Source organism: Schistocerca gregaria, unplaced genomic scaffold, assembly GCF_023897955.1.
Source record: "Schistocerca gregaria isolate iqSchGreg1 unplaced genomic scaffold, iqSchGreg1.2 ptg000285l, whole genome shotgun sequence".
NCBI classification, from domain to species: Eukaryota; Metazoa; Arthropoda; class Insecta; order Orthoptera; family Acrididae; genus Schistocerca; species Schistocerca gregaria.
In genome coordinates this window covers 9,532,776-9,559,498 of record NW_026061775.1, presented here as the reverse complement: position 1 = coordinate 9,559,498, position 26,723 = coordinate 9,532,776, and positions in this window count along the sequence as shown.

The window sequence follows — 26,723 nt, the reverse complement described above, 5'->3', positions numbered from 1 at the left end:
ATGCAATTTCTTTACCTCTCAGAAATGATTATGACATAAAAGTGAAGTACGTGACGAGTGTGACGTTAGGAAAACATTAGGCATCATGGAGAGATTCTGTATGGGACCACCCAACCCAAACGAGTACTGTGTGACGTGCTACCCGGCAGGTATTCACCGAGGTAGCCGGCTAGCTCAGTCGGTAGAGCGTCAGACTCTTAAACCCAGGGTCGTGTTTTCGAGCCAGACGCTGGGCGGAACGGAATTTTGTTCCGCTGCAGGTGTAAATCACCGTTTTTCTGATTAACGAGATTTAATGGAAATAGCAACTTTAAACTTTGCCTACGTCTCTGTCAGTCGCAAGGAAACTGTATTTGAAGGTGAAGGTGATTTTGTAGACATGTGTGAAAGACATGTTCTGAAATGCAAGTGTTGTTGTTTGGAGAGCACATCGGTTACGTGTCAGATGTGTAGCCAAGCAGTAATTTGTCGCCATAGCTGCAAATATTAGCCGGTAATATGAAGTGTTGTCAGCTAAAGTCTGATGATGCAGACGACCGTAAGGACGAAGTACCCAAGAGTACCGCTAGGCCGCGCCTCTTTAGCTCAGTGGTAGAGCACTGGTGTAATAAACCAGGGGTCGCAAGTTCCATCCCCACAGGAGAAAGATGAATTTTGGAAATCAGTTGCGCGTCGTGGCCGTATTGCAAACAGTACCTGTGATGACGAACAATTAGCGACAGGCGTTTTTTTAAGAATTACTCTCAGATGCGATTAAGGCGAATGGCGCAGATAAAGCATTTGCCAAAGTGGTACAGCATAAGGTGGGACGAGGCAGTCTGAATTACATTTTATAGATGTATTTCTCACATATCTCAGAGCCTCTCGCGATATTCGTCGTCGTCGTCGTCGTCGTCGTCGTCGTCGTCGCCGCCGCCGGTTCTGCAGAAGTAGCAAATGGCAATCGTAGCAAATGCGGCGAGGGACGCCCTGCCTTCGATTCCGAATGCACAAAGTGTGTGGTCTTGTTTCTCAGTCTATATTTGGTCGGTCACGTCAGAGGTTGAATGTAACGAATGGGTGGGAAAGAGCAAGGGGCAGCGGCTGTGCAGAACGAAAACACAAATCCTCAGGGGTGTGAGCGTTTCGAGATGAGTCGTATACATGTAAATGTTGGTCGTCAGTGACCGTGTGGCCTAATGGATAAGGCGTCGGACTTCGGATCTGAAGATTACAGGTTCGAATGCTGTCACGCTTGTGTTTTTCCAGTTGTGAAAAAGAAACATAACGTTTTAATGTAGCAATTGAGCAGTACGAAACAGTCTGAATGTTGCTGTTGACCATTTTTTGCTTGGAGATGCTCTTGAGCTTGAAACACACACAACAAGACCGGTGTTAACTAGCGAAATTGTCGGCAGAGTGCCGACACAGCGAGTTTTGACTATCACTTGCACATCTAAAACAACGTCGGAAAGTAACTCGTTCGGCTTTTGAGTCACATAAAGTATGTGTGTTAATTTTGACGCCACTAGCTCTGCATGTTGTCATGCAATTTCTTTACCTCTCAGAAATGATTATGACATAAAAGTGAAGTACGTGACGAGTGTGACGTTAGGAAAACATTAGGCATCATGGAGAGATTCTGTATGGGACCACCCAACCCAAACGAGTACTGTGTGACGTGCTACCCGGCAGGTATTCACCGAGGTAGCCGGCTAGCTCAGTCGGTAGAGCGTCAGACTCTTAAACCCAGGGTCGTGTTTTCGAGCCAGACGCTGGGCGGAACGGAATTTTGTTCCGCTGCAGGTGTAAATAACCGTTTTTCTGATTAACGAGATTTAATGGAAATAGCAACTTTAAACTTTGCCTACGTCTCTGTCAGTCGCAAGGAAACTGTATTTGAAGGTGAAGGTGATTTTGTAGACATGTGTGAAAGACATGTTCTGAAATGCAAGTGTTGTTGTTTGGAGAGCACATCGGTTACGTGTCAGATGTGTAGCCAAGCAGTAATTTGTCGCCATAGCTGCAAATATTAGCCGGTAATATGAAGTGTTGTCAGCTAAAGTCTGATGATGCAGACGACCGTAAGGACGAAGTACCCAAGAGTACCGCTAGGCCGCGCCTCTTTAGCTCAGTGGTAGAGCACTGGTGTAATAAACCAGGGGTCGCAAGTTCCATCCCCACAGGAGAAAGATGAATTTTGGAAATCAGTTGCGCGTCGTGGCCGTATTGCAAACAGTACCTGTGATGACGAACAATTAGCGACAGGCGTTTTTTTAAGAATTACTCTCAGATGCGATGAAGGCGAATGGCGCAGATAAAGCATTTGCCAAAGTGGTACAGCATAAGGTGGGACGAGGCAGTCTGAATTACATTTTATAGATGTATTTCTCACATATCTCAGAGCCTCTCGCGATATTCGTCGTCGTCGTCGTCGTCGTCGTCGCCGCCGCCGCCGCTTCTGCAGAAGTAGCAAATGGCAATCGTAGCAAATGCGGCGAGGGACGCCCTGCCTTCGATTCCGAATGCACAAAGTGTGTGGTCTTGTTTCTCAGTCTATATTTGGTCGGTCACGTCAGAGGTTGAATGTAACGAATGGGTGGGAAAGAGCAAGGGGCAGCGGCTGTGCAGAACGAAAACACAAATCCTCAGGGGTGTGAGCGTTTCGAGATGAGTCTTATACATGTAAATGTTGGTCGTCAGTGACCGTGTGGCCTAATGGATAAGGCGTCGGACTTCGGATCTGAAGATTACAGGTTCGAATGCTGTCACGCTTGTGTTTTTCCAGTTGTGAAAAAGAAACATAACGTTTTAATGTAGCAATTGAGCAGTACGAAACAGTCTGAATGTTGCTGTTGACCATTTTTTGCTTGGAGATGCTCTTGAGCTTGAAACACACACAACAAGACCGGTGTTAACTAGCGAAATTGTCGGCAGAGTGCCGACACAGCGAGTTTTGACTATCACTTGCACATCTAAAACAACGTCGGAAAGTAACTCGTTCGGCTTTTGAGTCACATAAAGTATGTGTGTTAATTTTGACGCCACTAGCTCTGCATGTTGTCATGCAATTTCTTTACCTCTCAGAAATGATTATGACATAAAAGTGAAGTACGTGACGAGTGTGACGTTAGGAAAACATTAGGCATCATGGAGAGATTCTGTATGGGACCACCCAACCCAAACGAGTACTGTGTGACGTGCTACCCGGCAGGTATTCACCGAGGTAGCCGGCTAGCTCAGTCGGTAGAGCGTCAGACTCTTAAACCCAGGGTCGTGTTTTCGAGCCAGACGCTGGGCGGAACGGAATTTTGTTCCGCTGCAGGTGTAAATCACCGTTTTTCTGATTAACGAGATTTAATGGAAATAGCAACTTTAAACTTTGCCTACGTCTCTGTCAGTCGCAAGGAAACTGTATTTGAAGGTGAAGGTGATTTTGTAGACATGTGTGAAAGACATGTTCTGAAATGCAAGTGTTGTTGTTTGGAGAGCACATCGGTTACGTGTCAGATGTGTAGCCAAGCAGTAATTTGTCGCCATAGCTGCAAATATTAGCCGGTAATATGAAGTGTTGTCAGCTAAAGTCTGATGGTGCAGACGACCGTAAGGACGAAGTACCCAAGAGTACCGCTAGGCCGCGCCTCTTTAGCTCAGTGGTAGAGCACTGGTGTAATAAACCAGGGGTCGCAAGTTCCATCCTCACAGGAGAAAGATGAATATTGGAAATCAGTTGCGCGTCGTGGCCGTATTGCAAACAGTACCTGTGATGACGAACAATTAGCGACAGGCGTTTTTTTAAGAATTACTCTCAGATGCGATTAAGGCGAATGGCGCAGATAAAGCATTTGCCAAAGCGGTACAGCATAAGGTGGGACGAGGCAGTCTGAATTACATTTTATAGATGTATTTCTCACTTATCTCAGAGCCTCTCGCGATATTCGTCGTCGTCGTCGTCGTCGTCGCCGCCGCCGCTTCTGCAGAAGTAGCAAATGGCAATCGTAGCAAATGCGGCGAGGGACGCCCTGCCTTCGATTCCGAATGCACAAAGTGTGTGGTCTTGTTTCTCAGTCTATATTTGGTCGGTCACGTCAGAGGTTGAATGTAACGAATGGGTGGGAAAGAGCAAGGGGCAGCGGCTGTGCAGAACGAAAACACAAATCCTCAGGGGTGTGAGCGTTTCGAGATGAGTCGTATTCATGTAAATGTTGGTCGTCAGTGACCGTGTGGCCTAATGGATAAGGCGTCGGACTTCGGATCTGAAGATTACAGGTTCGAATGCTGTCACGCTTGTGTTTTTCCAGTTGTGAAAAAGAAACATAACGTTTTAATGTAGCAATTGAGCAGTACGAAACAGTCTGAATGTTGCTGTTGACCATTTTTTGCTTGGAGATGCTCTTGAGCTTGAAACACACACAACAAGACCGGTGTTAACTAGCGAAATTGTCGGCAGAGTGCCGACACAGCGAGTTTTGACTATCACTTGCACATCTAAAACAACGTCGGAAAGTAACTCGTTCGGCTTTTGAGTCACATAAAGTATGTGTGTTAATTTTGACGCCACTAGCTCTGCATGTTGTCATGCAATTTCTTTACCTCTCAGAAATGATTATGACATAAAAGTGAAGTACGTGACGAGTGTGACGTTAGGAAAACATTAGGCATCATGGAGAGATTCTGTATGGGACCACCCAACCCAAACGAGTACTGTGTGACGTGCTACCCGGCAGGTATTCACCGAGGTAGCCGGCTAGCTCAGTCGGTAGAGCGTCAGACTCTTAAACCCAGGGTCGTGTTTTCGAGCCAGACGCTGGGCGGAACGGAATTTTGTTCCGCTGCAGGTGTAAATCACCGTTTTTCTGATTAACGAGATTTAATGGAAATAGCAACTTTAAACTTTGCCTACGTCTCTGTCAGTCGCAAGGAAACTGTATTTGAAGGTGAAGGTGATTTTGTAGACATGTGTGAAAGACATGTTCTGAAATGCAAGTGTTGTTGTTTGGAGAGCACATCGGTTACGTGTCAGATGTGTAGCCAAGCAGTAATTTGTCGCCATAGCTGCAAATATTAGCCGGTAATATGAAGTGTTGTCAGCTAAAGTCTGATGATGCAGACGACCGTAAGGACGAAGTACCCAAGAGTACCGCTAGGCCGCGCCTCTTTAGCTCAGTGGTAGAGCACTGGTGTAATAAACCAGGGGTCGCAAGTTCCATCCCCACAGGAGAAAGATGAATTTTGGAAATCAGTTGCGCGTCGTGGCCGTATTGCAAACAGTACCTGTGATGACGAACAATTAGCGACAGGCGTTTTTTTAAGAATTACTCTCAGATGCGATTAAGGCGAATGGCGCAGATAAAGCATTTGCCAAAGTGGTACAGCATAAGGTGGGACGAGGCAGTCTGAATTACATTTTATAGATGTATTTCTCACATATCTCAGAGCCTCTCGCGATATTCGTCGTCGTCGTCGTCGTCGTCGTCGTCGCCGCCGCCGCCGCTTCTGCAGAAGTAGCAAATGGCAATCGTAGCAAATGCGGCGAGGGACGCCCTGCCTTCGATTCCGAATGCACAAAGTGTGTGGTCTTGTTTCTCAGTCTATATTTGGTCGGTCACGTCAGAGGTTGAATGTAACGAATGGGTGGGAAAGAGCAAGGGGCAGCGGCTGTGCAGAACGAAAACACAAATCCTCAGGGGTGTGAGCGTTTCGAGATGAGTCTTATACATGTAAATGTTGGTCGTCAGTGACCGTGTGGCCTAATGGATAAGGCGTCGGACTTCGGATCTGAAGATTACAGGTTCGAATGCTGTCACGCTTGTGTTTTTCCAGTTGTGAAAAAGAAACATAACGTTTTAATGTAGCAATTGAGCAGTACGAAACAGTCTGAATGTTGCTGTTGACCATTTTTTGCTTGGAGATGCTCTTGAGCTTGAAACACACACAACAAGACCGGTGTTAACTAGCGAAATTGTCGGCAGAGTGCCGACACAGCGAGTTTTGACTATCACTTGCACATCTAAAACAACGTCGGAAAGTAACTCGTTCGGCTTTTGAGTCACATAAAGTATGTGTGTTAATTTTGACGCCACTAGCTCTGCATGTTGTCATGCAATTTCTTTACCTCTCAGAAATGATTATGACATAAAAGTGAAGTACGTGACGAGTGTGACGTTAGGAAAACATTAGGCATCATGGAGAGATTCTGTATGGGACCACCCAACCCAAACGAGTACTGTGTGACGTGCTACCCGGCAGGTATTCACCGAGGTAGCCGGCTAGCTCAGTCGGTAGAGCGTCAGACTCTTAAACCCAGGGTCGTGTTTTCGAGCCAGACGCTGGGCGGAACGGAATTTTGTTCCGCTGCAGGTGTAAATCACCGTTTTTCTGATTAACGAGATTTAATGGAAATAGCAACTTTAAACTTTGCCTACGTCTCTGTCAGTCGCAAGGAAACTGTATTTGAAGGTGAAGGTGATTTTGTAGACATGTGTGAAAGACATGTTCTGAAATGCAAGTGTTGTTGTTTGGAGAGCACATCGGTTACGTGTCAGATGTGTAGCCAAGCAGTAATTTGTCGCCATAGCTGCAAATATTAGCCGGTAATATGAAGTGTTGTCAGCTAAAGTCTGATGATGCAGACGACCGTAAGGACGAAGTACCCAAGAGTACCGCTAGGCCGCGCCTCTTTAGCTCAGTGGTAGAGCACTGGTGTAATAAACCAGGGGTCGCAAGTTCCATCCCCACAGGAGAAAGATGAATTTTGGAAATCAGTTGCGCGTCGTGGCCGTATTGCAAACAGTACCTGTGATGACGAACAATTAGCGACAGGCGTTTTTTTAAGAATTACTCTCAGATGCGATTAAGGCGAATGGCGCAGATAAAGCATTTGCCAAAGTGGTACAGCATAAGGTGGGACGAGGCAGTCTGAATTACATTTTATAGATGTATTTCTCACATATCTCAGAGCCTCTCGCGATATTCGTCGTCGTCGTCGTCGTCGTCGTCGTCGCCGCCGCCGCCGCTTCTGCAGAAGTAGCAAATGGCAATCGTAGCAAATGCGGCGAGGGACGCCCTGCCTTCGATTCCGAATGCACAAAGTGTGTGGTCTTGTTTCTCAGTCTATATTTGGTCGGTCACGTCAGAGGTTGAATGTAACGAATGGGTGGGAAAGAGCAAGGGGCAGCGGCTGTGCAGAACGAAAACACAAATCCTCAGGGGTGTGAGCGTTTCGAGATGAGTCGTATTCATGTAAATGTTGGTCGTCAGTGACCGTGTGGCCTAATGGATAAGGCGTCGGACTTCGGATCTGAAGATTACAGGTTCGAATGCTGTCACGCTTGTGTTTTTCCAGTTGTGAAAAAGAAACATAACGTTTTAATGTAGCAATTGAGCAGTACGAAACAGTCTGAATGTTGCTGTTGACCATTTTTTGCTTGGAGATGCTCTTGAGCTTGAAACACACACAACAAGACCGGTGTTAACTAGCGAAATTGTCGGCAGAGTGCCGACACAGCGAGTTTTGACTATCACTTGCACATCTAAAACAACGTCGGAAAGTAACTCGTTCGGCTTTTGAGTCACATAAAGTATGTGTGTTAATTTTGACGCCACTAGCTCTGCATGTTGTCATGCAATTTCTTTACCTCTCAGAAATGATTATGACATAAAAGTGAAGTACGTGACGAGTGTGACGTTAGGAAAACATTAGGCATCATGGAGAGATTCTGTATGGGACCACCCAACCCAAACGAGTACTGTGTGACGTGCTACCCGGCAGGTATTCACCGAGGTAGCCGGCTAGCTCAGTCGGTAGAGCGTCAGACTCTTAAACCCAGGGTCGTGTTTTCGAGCCAGACGCTGGGCGGAACGGAATTTTGTTCCGCTGCAGGTGTAAATCACCGTTTTTCTGATTAACGAGATTTAATGGAAATAGCAACTTTAAACTTTGCCTACGTCTCTGTCAGTCGCAAGGAAACTGTATTTGAAGGTGAAGGTGATTTTGTAGACATGTGTGAAAGACATGTTCTGAAATGCAAGTGTTGTTGTTTGGAGAGCACATCGGTTACGTGTCAGATGTGTAGCCAAGCAGTAATTTGTCGCCATAGCTGCAAATATTAGCCGGTAATATGAAGTGTTGTCAGCTAAAGTCTGATGGTGCAGACGACCGTAAGGACGAAGTACCCAAGAGTACCGCTAGGCCGCGCCTCTTTAGCTCAGTGGTAGAGCACTGGTGTAATAAACCAGGGGTCGCAAGTTCCATCCTCACAGGAGAAAGATGAATATTGGAAATCAGTTGCGCGTCGTGGCCGTATTGCAAACAGTACCTGTGATGACGAACAATTAGCGACAGGCGTTTTTTTAAGAATTACTCTCAGATGCGATTAAGGCGAATGGCGCAGATAAAGCATTTGCCAAAGCGGTACAGCATAAGGTGGGACGAGGCAGTCTGAATTACATTTTATAGATGTATTTCTCACTTATCTCAGAGCCTCTCGCGATATTCGTCGTCGTCGTCGTCGTCGTCGCCGCCGCCGCTTCTGCAGAAGTAGCAAATGGCAATCGTAGCAAATGCGGCGAGGGACGCCCTGCCTTCGATTCCGAATGCACAAAGTGTGTGGTCTTGTTTCTCAGTCTATATTTGGTCGGTCACGTCAGAGGTTGAATGTAACGAATGGGTGGGAAAGAGCAAGGGGCAGCGGCTGTGCAGAACGAAAACACAAATCCTCAGGGGTGTGAGCGTTTCGAGATGAGTCGTATTCATGTAAATGTTGGTCGTCAGTGACCGTGTGGCCTAATGGATAAGGCGTCGGACTTCGGATCTGAAGATTACAGGTTCGAATGCTGTCACGCTTGTGTTTTTCCAGTTGTGAAAAAGAAACATAACGTTTTAATGTAGCAATTGAGCAGTACGAAACAGTCTGAATGTTGCTGTTGACCATTTTTTGCTTGGAGATGCTCTTGAGCTTGAAACACACACAACAAGACCGGTGTTAACTAGCGAAATTGTCGGCAGAGTGCCGACACAGCGAGTTTTGACTATCACTTGCACATCTAAAACAACGTCGGAAAGTAACTCGTTCGGCTTTTGAGTCACATAAAGTATGTGTGTTAATTTTGACGCCACTAGCTCTGCATGTTGTCATGCAATTTCTTTACCTCTCAGAAATGATTATGACATAAAAGTGAAGTACGTGACGAGTGTGACGTTAGGAAAACGTTAGGCATCATGGAGAGATTCTGTATGGGACCACCCAACCCAAACGAGTACTGTGTGACGTGCTACCCGGCAGGTACTCACCGAGGTAGCCGGCTAGCTCAGTCGGTAGAGCGTCAGACTCTTAAACCCAGGGTCGTGTTTTCGAGCCAGACGCTGGGCGGAACGGAATTTTGTTCCGCTGCAGGTGTAAATCACCGTTTTTCTGATTAACGAGATTTAATGGAAATAGCAACATTAAACTTTGCCTACGTCTCTGTCAGTCGCAAGGAAACTGTATTTGAAGGTGAAGGTGATTTTGTAGACATGTGTGAAAGACATGTTCTGAAATGCAAGTGTTGTTGTTTGGAGAGCACATCGGTTACGTGTCAGATGTGTAGCCAAGCAGTAATTTGTCGCCATAGCTGCAAATATTAGCCGGTAATATGAAGTGTTGTCAGCTAAAGTCTGATGATGCAGACGACCGTAAGGACGAAGTACCCAAGAGTACCGCTAGGCCGCGCCTCTTTAGCTCAGTGGTAGAGCACTGGTGTAATAAACCAGGGGTCGCAAGTTCCATCCCCACGGGAGAAAGATGAATTTTGGAAATCAGTTGCGCGTCGTGGCCGTATTGCAAACAGTACCTGTGATGACGAACAATTAGCGACAGGCGTTTTTTTAAGAATTACTCTCAGATGCGATTAAGGCGAATGGCGCAGATAAAGCATTTGCCAAAGCGGTACAGCATAAGGTGGGACGAGGCAGTCTGAATTACATTTTATAGATGTATTTCTCACATATCTCAGAGCCTCTCGCGATATTCGTCGTCGTCGTCGTCGTCGTCGCCGCCGCCGCTTCTGCAGAAGTAGCAAATGGCAATCGTAGCAAATGCGGCGAGGGACGCCCTGCCTTCGATTCCGAATGCACAAAGTGTGTGGTCTTGTTTCTCAGTCTATATTTGGTCGGTCACGTCAGAGGTTGAATGTAACGAATGGGTGGGAAAGAGCAAGGGGCAGCGGCTGTGCAGAACGAAAACACAAATCCTCAGGGGTGTGAGCGTTTCGAGATGAGTCGTATACATGTAAATGTTGGTCGTCAGTGACCGTGTGGCCTAATGGATAAGGCGTCGGACTTCGGATCTGAAGATTACAGGTTCGAATGCTGTCACGCTTGTGTTTTTCCAGTTGTGAAAAAGAAACATAACGTTTTAATGTAGCAATTGAGCAGTACGAAACAGTCTGAATGTTGCTGTTGACCATTTTTTGCTTGGAGATGCTCTTGAGCTTGAAACACACACAACAAGACCGGTGTTAACTAGCGAAATTGTCGGCAGAGTGCCGACACAGCGAGTTTTGACTATCACTTGCACATCTAAAACAACGTCGGAAAGTAACTCGTTCGGCTTTTGAGTCACATAAAGTATGTGTGTTAATTTTGACGCCACTAGCTCTGCATGTTGTCATGCAATTTCTTTACCTCTCAGAAATGATTATGACATAAAAGTGAAGTACGTGACGAGTGTGACGTTAGGAAAACATTAGGCATCATGGAGAGATTCTGTATGGGACCACCCAACCCAAACGAGTACTGTGTGACGTGCTACCCGGCAGGTATTCACCGCGGTAGCCGGCTAGCTCAGTCGGTAGATGGTCAGACTCTTAAACCCAGGGTCGTGTTTTCGAGCCAGACGCTGGGCGGAACGGAATTTTGTTCCGCTGCAGGTGTAAATCACCGTTTTTCTGATTAACGAGATTTAATGGAAATAGCAACTTTAAACTTTGCCTACGTCTCTGTCAGTCGCAAGGAAACTGTATTTGAAGGTGAAGGTGATTTTGTAGACATGTGTGAAAGACATGTTCTGAAATGCAAGTGTTGTTGTTTGGAGAGCACATCGGTTACGTGTCAGATGTGTAGCCAAGCAGTAATTTGTCGCCATAGCTGCAAATATTAGCCGGTAATATGAAGTGTTGTCAGCTAAAGTCTGATGGTGCAGACGACCGTAACGACGTAGTACCCAAGAGTACCGCTAGGCCGCGCCTCTTTAGCTCAGTGGTAGAGCACTGGTGTAATAAACCAGGGGTCGCAAGTTCCATCCTCACAGGAGAAAGATGAATATTGGAAATCAGTTGCGCGTCGTGGCCGTATTGCAAACAGTACCTGTGATGACGAACAATTAGCGACAGGCGTTTTTTTAAGAATTACTCTCAGATGCGATTAAGGCGAATGGCGCAGATAAAGCATTTGCCAAAGCGGTACAGCATAAGGTGGGACGAGGCAGTCTGAATTACATTTTATAGATGTATTTCTCACATATCTCAGAGCCTCTCGCGATATTCGTCGTCGTCGTCGTCGTCGTCGCCGCCGCCGGTTCTGCAGAAGTAGCAAATGGCAATCGTAGCAAATGCGGCGAGGGACGCCCTGCCTTCGATTCCGAATGCACAAAGTGTGTGGTCTTGTTTCTCAGTCTATATTTGGTCGGTCACGTCAGAGGTTGAATGTAACGAATGGGTGGGAAAGAGCAAGGGACAGCGGCTGTGCAGAACGAAAACACAAATCCTCAGGGGTGTGAGCGTTTCGAGATGAGTCGTATACATGTAAATGTTGGTCGTCAGTGACCGTGTGGCCTAATGGATAAGGCGTCGGACTTCGGATCTGAAGATTACAGGTTCGAATGCTGTCACGCTTGTGTTTTTCCAGTTCTGAAAAAGAAACATAACGTTTTAATGTAGCAATTGAGCAGTACGAAACAGTCTGAATGTTGCTGTTGACCATTTTTTGCTTGGAGATGCTCTTGAGCTTGAAACACACACAACAAGACCGGTGTTAACTAGCGAAATTGTCGGCAGAGTGCCGACACAGCGAGTTTTGACTATCACTTGCACATCTAAAACAACGTCGGAAAGTAACTCGTTCGGCTTTTGAGTCACATAAAGTATGTGTGTTAATTTTGACGCCACTAGCTCTGCATGTTGTCATGCAATTTCTTTACCTCTCAGAAATGATTATGACATAAAAGTGAAGTACGTGACGAGTGTGACGTTAGGAAAACATTAGGCATCATGGAGAGATTCTGTATGGGACCACCCAACCCAAACGAGTACTGTGTGACGTGCTACCCGGCAGGTATTCACCGAGGTAGCCGGCTAGCTCAGTCGGTAGAGCGTCAGACTCTTAAACCCAGGGTCGTGTTTTCGAGCCAGACGCTGGGCGGAACGGAATTTTGTTCCGCTGCAGGTGTAAATCACCGTTTTTCTGATTAACGAGATTTAATGGAAATAGCAACTTTAAACTTTGCCTACGTCTCTGTCAGTCGCAAGGAAACTGTATTTGAAGGTGAAGGTGATTTTGTAGACATGTGTGAAAGACATGTTCTGAAATGCAAGTGTTGTTGTTTGGAGAGCACATCGGTTACGTGTCAGATGTGTAGCCAAGCAGTAATTTGTCGCCATAGCTGCAAATATTAGCCGGTAATATGAAGTGTTGTCAGCTAAAGTCTGATGATGCAGACGACCGTAAGGACGAAGTACCCAAGAGTACCGCTAGGCCGCGCCTCTTTAGCTCAGTGGTAGAGCACTGGTGTAATAAACCAGGGGTCGCAAGTTCCATCCTCACAGGAGAAAGATGAATTTTGGAAATCAGTTGCGCGTCGTGGCCATATTGCAAACAGTACCTGTGATGACGAACAATTAGCGACAGGCGTTTTTTTAAGAATTACTCTCAGATGCGATTAAGGCGAATGGCGCAGATAAAGCATTTGCCAAAGCGGTACAGCATAAGGTGGGACGAGGCAGTCTCGATTACATTTTATAGATGTATTTCTCACATATCTCAGAGCCTCTCGCGATATTCGTCGTCGTCGTCGTCGTCGTAGTCGTCGCCGCCGCCGCTTCTGCAGAAGTAGCAAATGGCAATCGTAGCAAATGCGGCGAGGGACGCCCTGCCTTCGATTCCGAATGCACAAAGTGTGTGGTCTTGTTTCTCAGTCTATATTTGGTCGGTCACGTCAGAGGTTGAATGTAACGAATGTGTGGGAAAGAGCAAGGGGCAGCGGCTGTGTAGAACGAAAACACAAATCCTCAGGGGTGTGAGCGTTTCGAGATGAGTCGTATACATGTAAATGTTGGTCGTCAGTGACCGTGTGGCCTAATGGACAGTCAGCCAGCGGCTGCGCTGGAGGTCGGACGTGCCGTGCTGTGTGCTGTGCTGCGTTAGCTCCGCGTGGTAAGTCTCTGCTCTTGCTGCAACGCGTCGCTGTCTATAGTATTTGTGTAGACATGAAAAAGAATTAAGAGATGTCGCAACCGCAACGAAAAGATACTTTGAAATTCACGTTTGATCGCAACTTTGTCCGACCGAGGGCATTTGATGTTGAACAGTGGTTAGAGGATGATGTTAAAATAGGACTTGATGATATTATCGGCATACATTTCTCGATTATGAACAGTGTGGTTTTCGTGAAACTTGCCAGTCCAGAATTGTGTGAAAGGATAGTTCGATCTTGTGGTGGCATTCTGAAATTTAAACATGCTGACGGAAATGTTGGGGAGGTTACCGTTGCCCATGCTGGTCTAGGTATTCGGACCGTGCGAGTCTTTGAACTTCCCTTTGAAATTACAAGTGACCAGATAAAAGCTGTTATTGCTCCATATGGGAAAGTTTTGAGTAATATTGCCGAACGGTGGTCTGCTGCACACAAATTCCCTGTTTTGAATGGTGTGCGCCAATTAAAAGTCGAATTGCAGAAGCACATTCCGTCGTTTATAAACGTCTGCGGATATAGAGCTGTTGTGATGTATGATGACCAACCGAAAACGTGTGCTGTCTGCAATTTACCAGGCCACGTTCGTGCAGACTGTGTTCAAAGGCGAGTGGCGCAACTGCCTGCCGGCGATGCCGTCAGGCCCCCTGCTATGTCAACGCTGCCCGTGACATATGTCGCCGTAGCGCGCGGTTTTGCAAGTGCCACTGCGCCCCCCGAAGTTACTACGAATACCGACCCACAAGCGACCGACCAACCGACCGACTCAGGTGTAGCATCTGTAGACACTCAACCCTCCTGCGAAGACATATCTGCTCCTGCCCTTGTCGCCGTGGAATCGCCCAATGAGGCAATGGATACGGACGCGACCTCAGTCGCTTCGGGTAGTGCTCCTCTGCATCCTGGAGCTTCTTTAGGAGGTATCAAAAGCGTATCAGGTGCACAGAAAACGGACTCGCAACCAGCCGTTTCTAGTGGCGCTCTTCCGAATCCTGCAGCTGCCTTAGGCACTGACCACAGCCCGTCAAGTGCAATGAAATCAGACCTGGCGTCAGTCACTTCGAGTAGTGCTACTTTGCAACCTGAGGCTTCTTCAGGTACCGTCCAAAGTCCACCACGAGACGCATCTCCCAAGAAATCTAAAAAACGGAGGATCGCGCGTCAAGGTGCAGAGCAGACTGCACCACAACTGCGTGAACAGGCGAAGCAAATAGGGGGCAAAATACGTCAATCTGCATCTGAGAACTTGCAGTGCAATCAGCAGTCATCTAACGAAGACCCTGTGTCCTTGGATAGTACCTCCGGTTCTGCCAGTTTGCCCTCCGATGACGTAGCAATTACCCGAACCGAAGATAAAAATCACCAGCAAACACCTGAATATAGTGCACCACTTAATGACGAACCGATGACAGGGTTGTCGAATCCGTGGGCAGACGATGTCGACGACACTACAAAGGAGGACGAAATTATGGACACCACAGGAACCGTTACAGTCACCACGATGGCCACACCACGCGATGACGTCGTCTTGAATGTTATCGCCGCGACGGATACTGTCCCAGACACGGAGAAGCCGACTGATCCCTTCCCAAGTCATGAATATTTCTAGTCTGAACGGTTTTACTGACTTGTGTCCACATGTCTCTCGGGTCAGATTTCTTAATGTTTTTTCGAAATGATATGTTGCCAGAGTTTTTCCTAATTACACTCCCGTCTTGGCTAACGTAGTTCCGTTGCAGGCCTATAAGATCGCTACGCTGAACATCAATAAAATTTGTAGCCCATTTAATTTACAAAATTTAAAAGATTTCCTGTATGCAGCTGATGTGGACATTTTGTTTTTACAAGAAGTAACAAACATCGAACTTGACTTCATACAGGGGTATAATGCTATAGTCAATCCTGGAATTGGATGTGATTTGGGTACCGCATTTCTTTTCAAAGAGGGCGTCGTCATTACAGACGTAACAAAACTGCCTAACGGCAGAGGCATTGCCGGCACGCTTTATAACACCAGGATTATTAATGTCTATGCCCCATCTGGTTCTACCAATCGGTGCCAACGAGCACAGTTTTTTAAGGAGGGAATTGTTCCTTTGTTTGGTGTACACTGCACCCATACCATCCTTGGTGGCGACTTTAACAGTGTCATACATGCCAAAGACCAAACTCCGAACTACAACAAATCGCCGGAACTGGAACGTATCGTCACCGACCTCCGTTTAACTGATTCGTGGGAGCAAAAGCACGGCGCGGCACCCGGCTTTACCCACCTCACTAATCATTCAGCGAGCCGGTTGGATCGAATATATGTCTCGCCCAATCTGAAACACCGCATCCTGCAGTCTGAAGTTTGGCCAACCGTTTTTTCGGACCACGCTGCATATATATGCACATTAAATTTGGAACGACAAGGAACCTGTCGATATAAAGGGCCATGGAAACTTAATGTTTCACACTTAAAAGATCCTGCCTGTCGAGAAGCCTTTCTCACCACTTGGAGAGCCTGCGAGACCAAACTCAGCTCTTACCACTCGACCTTGGATTGGTGGCTCAAATGCGCCAAACCTCAGATCCGGAGATGTTTCATCAACTACTCCCGGGAGAAGAGCTTTTGGCGGAAAAGAACGATAGAATTTTACTTTCATTGTCTCCGAGAACTCTACCTGCAAGGTGCTACAGCTATTGGGAACCATGGGAGAATTAAAAAATTCCAGGCAAAAATACTGACATTAAGGCGACAACAGCTTGAAGGATACCAAATAAGGTCAAGAGCAGAGACTGTGGCGCAAAAAGAAGCCACTTCGATATATCATGTGATTCGTGAAACTAAACGAGGATTCCGCAAAATACTGACGGAGCTTAAAACTGATAATGGAACCACCTTGACAATGCACAACGACATAAAAGCAGAAATACTAACCCATTTCGACAACTTGTTTTCACATAAAGAGGTAGACGAAAAAGCACAGGACGATTTACTGACCCACCTGCAAGGACGCGTTGGTAACGCGTACGCGGAAGCTCTAATAGCGGAGGCGACCGAAGACGATGTACACTATGCTGTCTATCAAAGTGCAAAAAATAAATCCCCTGGAGCTGACGGCATACCAGCAGAATTTTATCAAGTCTTCTGGGAACATATAAAACATAGAATTACATGCATCTGTAATGAACTTCTGAACCTCAATAAGGAGATACCGAAAGATTTTCGTGAAGGTATGATAGTGTTAATCGCAAAAAAATCGGCTGGCAAGAAAATTGGAAATTTGAGACCAATCACTCTGCTGAACAGTGACTATAAAATTTTTTCGCGGCTCTTAGCCCACAGACTTAAAAATGTAATGGCCAGCGTCACCGGCCCATATCAGTCTAGCGTGGGCAAAGATAGGAAAATTCAGCAGACGCTGTCCGACTACCGCGACATAATTTCAATAGCAGAAGTATGTCGACTAAAATGTGCCATCGTGTCGTTAGATTTCGATAAAGCCTTCGACAGGATCAGCCACTCCTACCTCCTGAAAACGATGGGCGCAATGGGTTTTCCGCCGAGATTCGTCGACCTCATACGACGTTTGGTAACGAATAACTCCTCCAGAATCATCATAAATGGACAGCCTAGCCGGCCAGTCGAGATCGCATGTTCCGTCAGGCAAGGTTGTCCGTTGTCCATGGCACTTTTTGCCATGGCCATCGAACCTTTGCTCGCTACCTTGACTCAGCGGTTACAAGGATTGCAAATACGAGGAAACAAAATAATATGTAAAGCTTATGCGGACGATGTTGGGTTTCTCGTTATGAATGTAGCGGAAGTCGAGACGGCAATGCACATAATAGAAAAATACGAACGAGCGTCAGCCGCGAGGTTAAACAAAACCAAGTCCGGCATATTCAATATCGGATGTGGCATTGGCATGCGCACACACGGTCAGTTACGTGAGCTAACAGCCTTGAAGTGTCTCGGCATTGATTTCCGAAAAAATATACGTCAAACTATTGCGGCCAACTATAGACAAGTACTAACTACCATACGAGCTAGTGTACGGACACATAGTATTCGACAATTAAATGAAATTCAGAGAGTGTCTTTAGCGAACGTCTCTATTACTTCCAAAGTCAATTATGTCGCCCAGATACTGCCAATACCCGCCGGCATCGCCAAACAAATTATGTCAGCAATAGGCTATTTTGTGAGCCGTGGCCACATATTTAAAATCCAGTATGACACTCTGACGCTCGCCACTAATAATGGCGGCTTAAACTTAACGAATGTTACTAAAAAGTCGCAGGCTCTGTACATCTCCAATACATTTCAACAATGGAGACAATCCGGCAGCTGTATCGCCGCGCACTTGCTATCTGAAATAGCTCCAGATGACCTCTCTCCACCCATTAATGTGCAGCACATACCGAGCGGATTTTACCATTTACGATGGTTTTTAATAGAATATAGCTACCTACGTTCAAGAATTCCGGAAAAAGACATGACAAACGTAAAAGAAATATATGGCAAATTGATGGGAGAAAAGAAGAACAACAAAATAGAACAAAACTATCCATGTTCTAACTGGAAAGTGATATGGGCAAATATTCATAACCGTAACTTAGCTACTCATCTGAAAGCAACATGGTACTTTGTTGTAAATAGGAAAGTTGCAACAAACTCGAAACTTCATTCGATCCACTTAGCGGATTCGCCTTTGTGTGCAACGTGTAGTTTAATTGATAACGAAGAACATCGTTTCGTGTGCGACAAGGTTAAAGATATCTGGCTGAATGTCCGACGAAAGCTGGCACTCATCCTTCGAACGTCACCTAACGCTATAACGCCTGCGGACTTTTTGACACCGGATGATGTACCCTTTCCTAACACGAAACGCAACGCAGTCAATTGGCTGAAAGCGGCAACGGTCCATTACCTCTTCACGAAGGAAGAGAAAAGCCAAGAGGATTTTTGGATCTCTCTGCTAACTGAGCATCACATGTTACTGAAGACTAGTAAATATAAAGAAACATACGCAAATTTTTTAATCAAGACCTTGATGTAAAAGAATTAACAAGAAATATCTGCGGACACAGAAGACAAACGTAAGAGAGTGTTCACCACTACTAACTTACTTAACAATCGTGAAAAAAAAAAATTATTTTAGTTTTTAGCGGAATTGCCGTTCTTTGAGTTCAACGTTTATTAATTTATTTTTCAAGAAGCCATTATAAATAGTTGCTTCTCACCGAATATGGTTTGTTTTTTAAGCATTTTCAGAGAGAAGAGGCAGTTTCGAAATGCACTCTGACGTTTCTTTGTCAAGGAAGACTATTTGCTTTAAGTGTGACAACAAAAAACAGCGATGAAGAAGGAAACAAACTGAACATAACTTCTGTTTCTACCTACTGAAGACTTCATTCTTTAAAAAAAAAAAAAAAAAATGGATAAGGCGTCGGACTTCGGATGTGAAGATTACAGGTTCGAATGCTGTCACGCTTGTGTTTTTCCAGTTCTGAAAAAGAAACATAACGTTTTAATGTAGCAATTGAGCAGTACGAAACAGTCTGAATGTTGCTGTTGACCATTTTTTGCTTGGAGATGCTCTTGAGCTTGAAACACACACAACAAGACCGGTGTTAACTAGCGAAATGGTCGGCAGAGTGCCGACACAGCGAGTTTTGACTATCACTTGCACATCTAAAACAACGTCGGAAAGTAACTCGTTCGGCTTTTGAGTCACATAAAGTATGTGTGTTAATTTTGACGCCACTAGCTCTGCATGTTGTCATGCAATTTCTTTACCTCTCAGAAATGATTATGACATAAAAGTGAAGTACGTGACGAGTGTGACGTTAGGAAAACATTAGGCATCATGGAGAGATTCTGTATGGGACCACCCAACCCAAACGAGTACTGTGTGACGTGCTATTCGGCAGGTATTCACCGAGGTAGCCGGCTAGCTCAGTCGGTAGAGCGTCAGACTCTTAAACCCAGGGTCGTGGGTTCGAGCCAGACGCTGGGCGGAACGGAATTTTGTTCCGCTGCAGGTGTAAATCACCATTTTTCTGATTAACGAGATTTAATGGAAATAGCAACTTTAAACTTTGCCTACGTCTCTGTCAGTCGCAAGGAAACTGTATTTGAAGGTGAAGGTGATTTTGTAGACATGTGTGAAAGACATGTTCTGAAATGCAAGTGTTGTTGTTTGGAGAGCACATCGGTTACGTGTCAGATGTGTAGCCAAGCAGTAATTTGTCGCCATAGCTGCAAATATTAGCCGGTAATATGAAGTGTTGTCAGCTAAAGTCTGATGATGCAGACGACCGTAAGGACGAAGTACCCAAGAGTACCGCTAGGCCGCGCCTCTTTAGCTCAGTGGTAGAGCACTGGTGTAATAAACCAGGGGTCGTAAGTTCCATCCTCACAGGAGAAAGATGGATTTTGGAAATCAGTTTCGCGTCGTGGCCGTATTGCAAACAGTACCTGTGATGACGAACAATTAGCAACAGGCGTTTTTTTAAGAATTACTCTCAGATGCGATTAAGGCGAATGGCGCAGATAAAGCATTTGCCAAAGCGGTACAGCATAAGGTGGGACGAGGCAGTCTGAATTACATTTTATAGATGTATTTCTCACATATCTCAGAGCCTCTCGCGATATTCGTCGTCGTCGTCGTCGTCGTCGTAGTCGTCGCCGCCGCCGCTTCTGCAGAAGTAGCAAATGGCAATCGTAGCAAATGCGGCGAGGGACGCCCTGCCTTCGATTCCGAATGCACAAAGTGTGTGGTCTTGTTTCTCAGTCTATATTTGGTCGGTCACGTCAGAGGTTGAATGTAACGAATGGGTGGGAAAGAGCAAGGGGCAGCGGCTGTGTAGAACGAAAACACAAATCCTCAGGGGTGTGAGCGTTTCGAGATGAGTCGTATTCATGTAAATGTTGGTCGTCAGTGACCGTGTGGCCTAATGGATAAGGCGTCGGACTTCGGATGTGAAGATTACAGGTTCGAATGCTGTCACGCTTGTGTTTTTCCAGTTCTGAAAAAGAAACATAACGTTGTAATGTAGCAATTGAGCAGTACGAAACCGTCTGAATGTTGCTGTTGACCATTTTTTGCTTGGAGATGCTCTTGAGCTTGAAACACACACAACAAGACCGGTGTTAACTAGCGAAATGGTCGGCAGAGTGCCGACACAGCGAGTTTTGACTATCACTTGCACATCTAAAACAACGTCGGAAAGTAACTCGTTCGGCTTTTGAGTCACATAAAGTATGTGTGTTAATTTTGACGCCACTAGCTCTGCATGTTGTCATGCAATTTCTTTACCTCTCAGAAATGATTATGACATAAAAGCGAAGTACGTGACGAGTGTGACGTTAGGAAAACATTAGGCATCATGGAGAGATTCTGTATGGGACCACCCAACCCAAACGAGTACTGTGTGACGTGCTACCCGGCAGGTATTCACCGAGGTAGCCGGCTAGCTCAGTCGGTAGAGCTGCAGACTCTTAAACCCAGGGTCGTGGGTTCGAGCCAGACGCTGGGCGGAACGGAATTTTGTTCCGCTGCAGGTGTAAATCACCGTTTTTCTGATTAACGAGATTTAATGGAAATAGCAACTTTAAACTTTGCCTACGTCTCTGTCAGTCGCAAGGAAACTGTATTTGAAGGTGAAGGTGATTTTGTAGACATGTGTGAAAGACATGTTCTGAAATGCAAGTGTTGTTGTTTGGAGAGCACATCGGTTACGTGTCAGATGTGTAGCCAAGCAGTAATTTGTCGCCATAGCTGCAAATATTAGCCGGTAATATGAAGTGTTGTCAGCTAAAGTCTGATGATGCAGACGACCGTAAGGACGAAGTACCCAAGACTACCGCTAGGCCGCGCCTCTTTAGCTCAGTGGTAGAGCACTGGTGTAATAAACCAGGGGTCGTAAGCTCCATCCTCACAAGAGATAGATGAATTTTGGAAATCAGTTGCGCGTCGTGGCCGTATTGCAAACAGTACCTGTGATGACGAACAATTAGCGACAGGCGTTTTTTTAAGAATTACTCTCAGATGCGATTAAGGCGAATGGCACAGATAAAGCATTTGCCAAAGCGGTACAGCATAAGGTGGGACAAGGCAGTCTGAATTACATTTTATAGATGTATTTCTCACATATCTCAGAGCCTCTCGCGATATTCGTCGTCGTCGTCGTCGTCGTCGTAGTCGTCGCCGCCGCCGCTTCTGCAGAAGTAGCAAATGCCAATCGTAGCAAATGCGGCGAGGGACGCCCTGCCTTCGATTCCGAATGCACAAAGTGTGTGGTCTTGTTTCTCAGTCTATATTTGGTCGGTCACGTCAGAGGTTGAATGTAACGAATGGGTGGGAAAGAGCAAGGGCAGCGGCTGTGTAGAACGAAAACACAAATCCTCAGGGGTGAGAGCGTTTCTAAATGAGTCGTATACATGTAAATGTTGGTCGTCAGTGACCGTGTGGCCTAATGTATAAGGCGTCGGACTTCGGATGTGAAGATTACAGGTTCGAATGCTGTCACGCTTGTGTTTTTCCAGTTCTGAAAAAGAAACATAACGTTTTAATGTAGCAATTGAGCAGTACGAAACAGTCTGAATGTTGCTGTTGACCATTTTTTGCTTGGAGATGCTCTTGAGCTTGAAACACACACAACAAGACCGGTGTTAACTAGCGAAATGGTCGGCAGAGTGCCGACACAGCGAGTTTTGACTATCACTTGCACATCTAAAACAACGTCGGAAAGTAACTCGTTCGGCTTTTGAGTCACATAAAGTATGTGTGTTAATTTTGACGCCACTAGCTCTGCATGTTGTCATGCAATTTCTTTACCTCTCAGAAATGATTATGACATAAAAGTGAAGTACGTGACGAGTGTGACGTTAGGAAAACATTAGGCATCATGGAGAGATTCTGTATGGGACCACCCAACCCAAACGAGTACTGTGTGACGTGCTACCCGGCAGGTATTCACCGAGGTAGCCGGCTAGCTCAGTCGGCAGAGCTGCAGACTCTTAAACCCAGGGTCGTGGGTTCGAGCCAGACGCTGGGCGGAACGGAATTTTGTTCCGCTGCAGGTGTAAATCACCGTTTTTCTGATTAACGAGATTTAATGGAAATAGCAACTTTAAACTTTGCCTACGTCTCTGTCAGTCGCAAGGAAACTGTATTTGAAGGTGAAGGTGATTTTGTAGACATGTGTGAAAGACATGTTCTGAAATGCAAGTGTTGTTGTTTGGAGAGCACATCGGTTACGTGTCAGATGTGTAGCCAAGCAGTAATTTGTCGCCATAGCTGCAAATATTAGCCGGTAATATGAAGTGTTGTCAGCTAAAGTCTGATGATGCAGACGACCGTAAGGACGAAGTACCCAAGAGTACCGCTAGGCCGCGCCTCTTTAGCTCAGTGGTAGAGCACTGGTGTAATAAACCAGGGGTCGTAAGCTCCATCCTCACAAGAGATAGATGAATTTTGGAAATCAGTTGCGCGTCGTGGCCGTATTGCAAACAGTACCTGTGATGACGAACAATTAGCGACAGGCGTTTTTTTAAGAATTACTCTCAGATGCGATTAAGGCGAATGGCACAGATAAAGCATTTGCCAAAGCGGTACAGCATAAGGTGGGACAAGGCAGTCTGAATTACATTTTATAGATGTATTTCTCACATATCTCAGAGCCTCTCGCGATATTCGTCGTCGTCGTCGTCGTCGTCGTAGTTGTCGCCGCCGCCGCTTCTGCAGAAGTAGCAAATGCCAATCGTAGCAAATGCGGCGAGGGACGCCCTGCCTTCGATTCCGAATGCACAAAGTGTGTGGTCTTGTTTCTCAGTCTATATTTGGTCGGTCACGTCAGAGGTTGAATGTAACGAATGGGTGGGAAAGAGCAAGGGCAGCGGCTGTGTAGAACGAAAACACAAATCCTCAGGGGTGTGAGCGTTTCGAAATGAGTCGTATACATGTAAATGTTGGTCGTCAGTGACCGTGTGGCCTAATGTATAAGGCGTCGGACTTCGGATGTGAAGATTACAGATTCGAATGCTGTCACGCTTGTGTTTTTCCAGTTCTGAAAAAGAAACATAACGTTTTAATGTAGCAATTGAGCAGTACGAAACAGTCTGAATGTTGCTGTTGACCATTTTTTGCTTGGAGATGCTCTTGAGCTTGAAACACACACAACAAGACCGGTGTTAACTAGCGAAATGGTCGGCAGAGTGCCGACACAGCGAGTTCTGACTATCACTTGCACATCTAAAACAACGTCGGAAAGTAACTCGTTCGGCTTTTGAGTCACATAAAGTATGTGTGTTAATTTTGACGCCACTAGCTCTGCATGTTGTCATGCAATTTCTTTACCTCTCAGAAATGATTATGACATAAAAGTGAAGTACGTGACGAGTGTGACGTTAGGAAAACATTAGGCATCATGGAGAGATTCTGTATGGGACCACCCAACCCAAACGAGTACTGTGTGACGTGCTACCCGGCAGGTATTCACCGAGGTAGCCGGCTAGCTCAGTCGGTAGAGCGTCAGACTCTTAAACCCAGGGTCGTGGGTTCGAGCCAGACGCTGGGCGGAACGGAATTTTGTTCCGCTGCAGGTGAACACGCGATCTAGTGTGATTAACGAGATTTAATGGAAATAGCAACTTTAAACTTTGCCTACGTCTCTGTCAGTCGCAAGGAAACTGTATTTGAAGGTGAAGGTGATTTTGTAGACATGTGTGAAAGACATGTTCTGAAATGCAAGTGTTGTTGTTTGGAGAGCACATCGGTTACGTGTCAGATGTGTAGCCAAGCAGTAATTTGTCGCCATAGCTGCAAATATTAGCCGGTAATATGAAGTGTTGTCAGCTAAAGTCTGATGATGCAGACGACCGTAAGGACGAAGTACCCAAGAGTACCGCTAGGCCGCGCCTCTTTAGCTCAGTGGTAGAGCACTGGTGTAATAAACCAGGGGTCGTAAGTTCCATCCTCACAGGAGAAAGATGGATTTTGGAAATCAGTTTCGCGTCGTGGCCGTATTGCAAACAGTACCTGTGATGACGAACAATTAGCAACAGGCGTTTTTTTAAGAATTACTCTCAGATGCGATTAAGGCGAATGGCGCAGATAAAGCATTTGCCAAAGCGGTACAGCATAAGGTGGGACGAGGCAGTCTGAATTACATTTTATAGATGTATTTCTCACATATCTCAGAGCCTCTCGCGATATTCGTCGTCGTCGTCGTCGTCGTCGTAGTCGTCGCCGCCGCCGCTTCTGCAGAAGTAGCAAATGGCAATCGTAGCAAATGCGGCGAGGGACGCCCTGCCTTCGATTCCGAATGCACAAAGTGTGTGGTCTTGTTTCTCAGTCTATATTTGGTCGGTCACGTCAGAGGTTGAATGTAACGAATGGGTGGGAAAGAGCAAGGGGCAGCGGCTGTGTAGAACGAAAACACAAATCCTCAGGGGTGTGAGCGTTTCGAGATGAGTCGTATTCATGTAAATGTTGGTCGTCAGTGACCGTGTGGCCTAATGGATAAGGCGTCGGACTTCGGATGTGAAGATTACAGGTTCGAATGCTGTCACGCTTGTGTTTTTCCAGTTCTGAAAAAGAAACATAACGTTGTAATGTAGCAATTGAGCAGTACGAAACCGTCTGAATGTTGCTGTTGACCATTTTTTGCTTGGAGATGCTCTTGAGCTTGAAACACACACAACAAGACCGGTGTTAACTAGCGAAATGGTCGGCAGAGTGCCGACACAGCGAGTTTTGACTATCACTTGCACATGTAAAACAACGTCGGAAAGTAACTCGTTCGGCTTTTGAGTCACATAAAGTATGTGTGTTAATTTTGACGCCACTAGCTCTGCATGTTGTCATGCAATTTCTTTACCTCTCAGAAATGATTATGACATAAAAGCGAAGTACGTGACGAGTGTGACGTTAGGAAAACATTAGGCATCATGGAGAGATTCTGTATGGGACCACCCAACCCAAACGAGTACTGTGTGACGTGCTACCCGGCAGGTATTCACCGAGGTAGCCGGCTTGCTCAGTCGGTAGAGCTTCAGACTCTTAAACCCAGGGTCGTGGGTTCGAGCCAGACGCTGGGCGGAACGGAATTTTGTTCCGCTGCAGGTGTAAATCACCGTTTTTCTGATTAACGAGATTTAATGGAAATAGCAACTTTAAACTTTGCCTACGTCTCTGTCAGTCGCAAGGAAACTGTATTTGAAGGTGAAGGTGATTTTGTAGACATGTGTGAAAGACATGTTCTGAAATGCAAGTGTTGTTGTTTGGAGAGCACATCGGTTACGTGTCAGATGTGTAGCCAAGCAGTAATTTGTCGCCATAGCTGCAAATATTAGCCGGTAATATGAAGTGTTGTCAGCTAAAGTCTGATGATGCAGACGACCGTAAGGACGAAGTACCCAAGAGTACCGCTAGGCCGCGCCTCTTTAGCTCAGTGGTAGAGCACTGGTGTAATAAACCAGGGGTCGTAAGCTCCATCCTCACAAGAGATAGATGAATTTTGGAAATCAGTTGCGCGTCGTGGCCGTATTGCAAACAGTACCTGTGATGACGAACAATTAGCGACAGGCGTTTTTTTAAGAATTAGTCTCAGATGCGATTAAGGCGAATGGCACAGATAAAGCATTTGCCAAAGCGGTACAGCATAAGGTGGGACAAGGCAGTCTGAATTACATTTTATAGATGTATTTCTCACATATCTCAGAGCCTCTCGCGATATTCGTCGTCGTCGTCGTCGTAGTAGTAGTCGTCGCCGCCGCCGCTTCTGCAGAAGTAGCAAATGCCAATCGTAGCAAATGCGGCGAGGGACGCCCTGCCTTCGATTCCGAATGCACAAAGTGTGTGGTCTTGTTTCTCAGTCTATATTTGGTCGGTCACGTCAGAGGTTGAATGTAACGAATGGGTGGGAAAGAGCAAGGGGCAGCGGCTGTGTAGAACGAAAACACAAATCCTCAGGGGTGTGAGCGTTTCGACATGAGTCGTATACATGTAAATGTTGGTCGTCAGTGACCGTGTGGCCTAATGGATAAGGCGTCGGACTTCGGATGTGAATATTACAGGTTCGAATGCTGTCACGCTTGTGTTTTTCCAGTTCTGAAAAAGAAACATAACGTTGTAATGTAGCAATTGAGCAGTACGAAACAGTCTGAATGTTGCTGTTGACCATTTTTTGCTTGGAGATGCTCTTGAGCTTGAAACACACACAACAAGACCGGTGTTAACTAGCGAAATTGTCGGCAGAGTGCCGACACAGCGAGTTTGTCTATCACTTGCACATCTAAAACAA